This window comes from Octopus bimaculoides, chromosome 6 (genome assembly GCF_001194135.2).
Source record: "Octopus bimaculoides isolate UCB-OBI-ISO-001 chromosome 6, ASM119413v2, whole genome shotgun sequence".
NCBI lineage: Eukaryota > Metazoa > Mollusca > Cephalopoda > Octopoda > Octopodidae > Octopus > Octopus bimaculoides.
In genome coordinates this window covers 10,027,106-10,032,539 of record NC_068986.1, presented here as the reverse complement: position 1 = coordinate 10,032,539, position 5,434 = coordinate 10,027,106, and positions in this window count along the sequence as shown.

Here is a 5,434-nt window from a genome sequence, read left to right as displayed (position 1 = left end):
TATCATATAAAAACTCAAATCATTTTAAATATATGCAGCTTTCATTTATTTTGGAGCAGCATATTGGGAAGTGTTTCATCACTTTTAAATATATGTTCATCCTATTTTTCTTTTAATATATATTGTTTTAATAGAGTAGCTAGGGTGAAGTATTGTGTAATATTCTTTTCTACTCTAGGCACAAGGCCCAAAATTTGGGTGGGGAGGGGACCAGTCGATTAGATTGACCCCAGAATGCAACTAGTACTCAATTTATTGACTCCGAAAGGATGAAAGGCAAAGTCGACCTCGGCAGAATTTGAACTCAGAATGTAAAGACAGACAAAATACCACCAAGCATTTTGCCCAGCGTGCTAACAATTCTGCCAGCTCCCCCCACTTTAGTATTGTGTAAGATTACATTGGATAAAAGCTTGATAAGACCAAAACAATGCAAAATGAAATACAAATGTGAAGACAGAATGACAGTTGAAGTTTTCCCTTCTACTTCAATATTTTAGTGTTAGGAGCTCATCATCAGGACATGAGGTTAAATGGGAGATGGAATAAAGCTATTCTCATTGTTTAGATATGTGTGAATTAGTAGATTCACTTCAACTTTAGCGTAATCCTTATTCATTTACATTAAAAAAAATTAATCTGGTATTATCTTGTAGCTTCAAGAGTTGAAAGATGTAATTGTTTATTTTTAGAATGACATTGTAGGGTAGGTGTGAGATGCTGGTTCTGGCCAGTTTGAGCATAAAATGAATAGAATATTTGGGCCGAATATAGCCGGTTTAAACACTAAAGGGTTAATTTGTGTCAAAATATTTTTGTTGCTTTGAAACCATGACCTGTTCACTGACAAGATGCAGCCCGAAATTGTGAATAGGTTGCAGTTTCAAATCAATGAAAATAATAACTGGTACTTATTTAATCGACTCCGAAAGGATGAAAGGCAAAGTTGACGAAATATCGCTAAGCATTTTGCTTGGCATGCTAACGTTTCTGCCATCTCAACACCCTTTTTTTCTATTGATCAATAAATATGTTTGTTGATATTAGTTCTGAACTTCTGTAGAGAGTTGTTTTGCCTGGTACAATGTGTGAAAGCTTTCAACCAAAGAAAGGTCTCATCCCTTTGTTTCTTAACAGCATTGCAACATCTAGAATTTTCAACAAAATTACAGAGTCTTCTTCTTTTGCCCCTTGTCCTACATTTGTTTAGAGAGCTATTCCTGCCATTCCTCATTGGATGGTTGTGTCCAATACTTTAACATCAAAATGATGTTAAACAAAGTAAACATGGCTGTGAGGTAAGAAGCTTACCAACCAACCACATGGTTCTAGGTTCAGTCCCACTTCTTGTCGTCTTGGGCTAGTGTCTTCTACTAAAGCCTCAGGCTAACCAAAGCCTTAGGAGAGGTTTTGGTAGATGGAAACTGAAAGAAGTCTATCGTATCTGTGTGTGTGTCTTTGTGACTGTGTTTGCCCCTACTTCACTGCTTGACAACCAGTGTTGGTGTGTCTACATCCCTGTTTGGCAAAAGAGACCAATGAAATAAGTACTAGGCTTTAAAAAAGTGCTGAGGTTGATTCATTTGGCTAAAATTTCTTTAAGCTACTACTCCAGCATGGCCAAGGTCTAATGACTGATAAATCAGAAATGGAGGGTGTTGCCACATTAACAATGAGATGAATGGAAATTTGGATGAAAGGATAAGAGAGGGGACATGGGTTTTGATTCATCATATGTTTGTTGTATTGGACATAGCAGTCCGATGCGGAACAACATAAAGTTATTTTTATGCAGAGATTTTATTGAACAGGTTCTGTAGATAGATATGTGTTAATATGAGAGAGAGAGAGACAGAAAAAGAGAGAAAGGGAAAGAGAGAGAGAGACAGAAAAGGAGAGAAATGGAGAGAGAGAGAGAGACAGAAAAGGAGAGAAATGGAGAGAGAGAGAGAGAGAATATAAATGTCTCCTGGGATTGTGTGATTTTAAGTTAGTTTCGGTCATTTGTGGGACAAACTTTTCCTGCTGACAAGCTTGCTTGTCAAACAACACCTGAAATCAAACACTGTCTCATTTCACACATGAATGCATCTACTCACTCCTATCTCTCTCTCTCTCTCTCTCTCTATCTCTCTCTCTCTCTCTCTCTCTCTCTCTTTAAATCTAATCTCATTCTATACACTCTAGAACAAATCTGATTGGACAGACCAGCAGTGATGTCATCACTTGAAAGGTTGGAAGTTGTTTGCATAAAATTTCCTGATTGAAAACGACAAATTCTGGGTTAAAACCACCACCAAGACCAGCTCTATATTTAGAATATGCAGAGAGGAAAGCAGAAGCGATTCTCTTGGGGAAAAGGAGAGTTTGAACTCAGAATTATGTGGTGAAGCAAAATGACTGAGCTGATGGTGATGATGATGATGAAGATGATGACAATGATGAAGATGAGGATGAGGATGATGACAATGATTATGATGCTGACAGTGATGATGGTAGTAGTGGTAGTGATGGTGGTGATGATGGTGATCATGATGATGATGATGACGACGACGACAACAATGACAACAACAATGCTGATGATGATAATGACAATGATGACGATGATGATAGTGGTGATGACGATGATGATGATGATGATGATGATGATGGTGATGATGATGGTGATGGTGATGATGATGATGATGATGATGATGACAATGATGATGATGACAACGAAGATAATGATGAGGATGAAGTGTGATGACCCTTAATAATTTTACATACACACACACTCACACAAAAAGACAACAACCAAATCTCTACAATGTTGATTGGAAATTCTGTAAAATGGTCTCTGAAAACGCCTGCATTGGTTCGTTAACAAGAAGGTAAGGACAAATAAGAAATCCTAATTAGGTTAAGGTAAACCATCTTCTTTTCAGATACAGCATAGTGTTATTTAAGCACTTGTAGGATGTGCTTAGAATCATGCATAGTAGTAGTAGTAGTAGTAGTAGTAGTAGTAGTAGTAGTAGTAGTAGTAGTAGTAGTAGTAATGGTTGTTGTTGTTGTTGATACAACCACAACAACAACAACAACAACAACAATATTAGCTTTCACACCTTTCAATCAATGTCTGATTAACAAAGGTGATGCATATCGCATTAAAAAGATATGTTGCACAATAACACACACACACACACATTGGAATGTGTGTATGTGTGTGTGTGTGTGTGTGTTTACAAAAGACATAAATACTTTTAGTTGTGCATGGATGAACGAAATCATTGAAAATATGTTGAAGAAAAGATGTCAGGAGGTGTGCATATAAAACAAACACACACACACACACACACACACACACACACACACACACACACACAGTGACACAAACATAAAAATGTTTTGTGCAAAACAATGGCTGACTTGAAGCAGACAGAAAAATATATGGAAAAAAAATATAAATGAAATATAGAAATACAAACAAAATGACAGAAATAGGGAGCTTCAAAAGACTTTGAACACATACGCACACACTTAACATCATCGTCGTCATCATCATCATCTTTTAACGTCCGTTTTCCATGCTGTCATGGGTTGGACGGTTCGACTGAGGACTGGTGAACCAGAAGGCTGCACCAGGCCCCAATCTGATCTGCCCTTCCTAACAGCAACCATTCCAAGAGTGTAGTGGGTGCTTTTTTACGCGCTACTGGCACAGGGGCCAGAGGGGCTGGATTCAACCACGATCAGATGGTGCTTTTTATGTGCCACTGGCACAGAGACCAGTCAAAGCGGCACTGGCATCAGCCATGTTTGGATGGTGCTTTTTACGTGCTACCGGCACATATAGATAGATAAATAGATAGATAGATAGATAGATAGAAAGATAGATAGATAGATAGATAGATAGATAGATAGATAGATAGATAGATAGATAGATAGATAGATAGATAGATAGGCAGAGAGATAGATAGATAGATAGATAGATAGATAGATAGATAGATAGAAAGGATTAGATTGTCATTACTTGCTCTCTTAACCTTGCTCTTTCTTTCTCTCTCTCTCCTCTTATACTCTCTTTCTCCTACCATGATACCTGAATAACATGAAATTGTATCCAAACATTCATTTCCCATCCTAGGCTGCCAGTCATCACTCCATCTCCCACTGAATCATTCCTTACTGACAGTTTGACTGAGGACTGGCAAGCCAGAAGGCTGCATCAGGCTCCAATCTGATATGGCAAAGTTTCTACAGACGGATGCCCTTTCTAATGCCAACCACTCCAAGAGTGTAGTGGGTGCTTTTAACGTGACCCCGGCATGAGACCCAGTCAGGTAGCACTGGCAATGGCCATGCTTGAAAAGTGCTTTTTATGTGCCACCGGCATGGGACCAGTCAAGCAGATATATATACATATTTATATATATCCCTTCAAAGATTGGTCAGATAGCAAGGCACCTCCAGATCCTGTCAAGCCATGCTGTCCAAAAAATCCTCATCAATGTTGCTGGAATATTGATCTCACATTTACCAACACCATGTGCCCCACCTTGACCAATAGCAGCTCAGTTTCCAGTAGCCATCTGGGATTTCCTGGATCTCTCCACCCAGTTAACTCTGCCTGACAAGCTAGGTTACTTTACTCAATGAAGGGTATTCAGCGAGCAGCTACTCACCTGGCCGAAGATACCTTAGTTATATAAAGGTTGCATTGTCATCACGGGATCCTGAGTTTGAAATCATTTTTCAGCTTATTGAACTTGTGTGTGTGTGTGAGGATTGGCTGTGTGGTAAGAAGCTTGCTTACCAGCCACATGGTCCCGTGTTCAGTCCCACTGTGTGGCACTTTGGGCAAGTGTCTCCTACTATAGCCTTGGGCCAACCAAAGCTTTGTGAGTGGATTTGGTAGATGGAAATTGAAAGAAGCCCATCGTATATGTGTGTGTATTTGTGTGTGTGTGCATGTGTGTGTATTTATGTATGTGTTTGTGTTTGTCCCCCCTCCCCCACCATCGCTTGACAGCTGATGTTGGTGTATTTATGTCCCTGTAATTTAGCAGTTCAGCAAAAAATACTGATAGAATAAGTACTAGGCTTACAAAGAATAAGTCCTGGGGTCGATTGGTTCCACTAAAGGTGGTGCTCCAGCATGGCCACAATAAAATGACTGAAACAAGTAAAACAAAAAAACAATTACATATACCAGTATTATAACCCGATTTCATTCGGGTCTACCCGGGCCACATTTTAAAGGTGAGGAATTTTGCCCTAGAGGCCACACCTTTCAATTGAACAAACTCAGAGTACTTTTAACATAGGTGTGCAAATTTTCAGGTCAATCCGACCACATTTACTCACACTTTTGCATGCACAACTGCTTGTGAGACAATGTCTGCCCTTTTCACAAATATATAGTAGATATATATATATATGTGTGTGTGTGTGT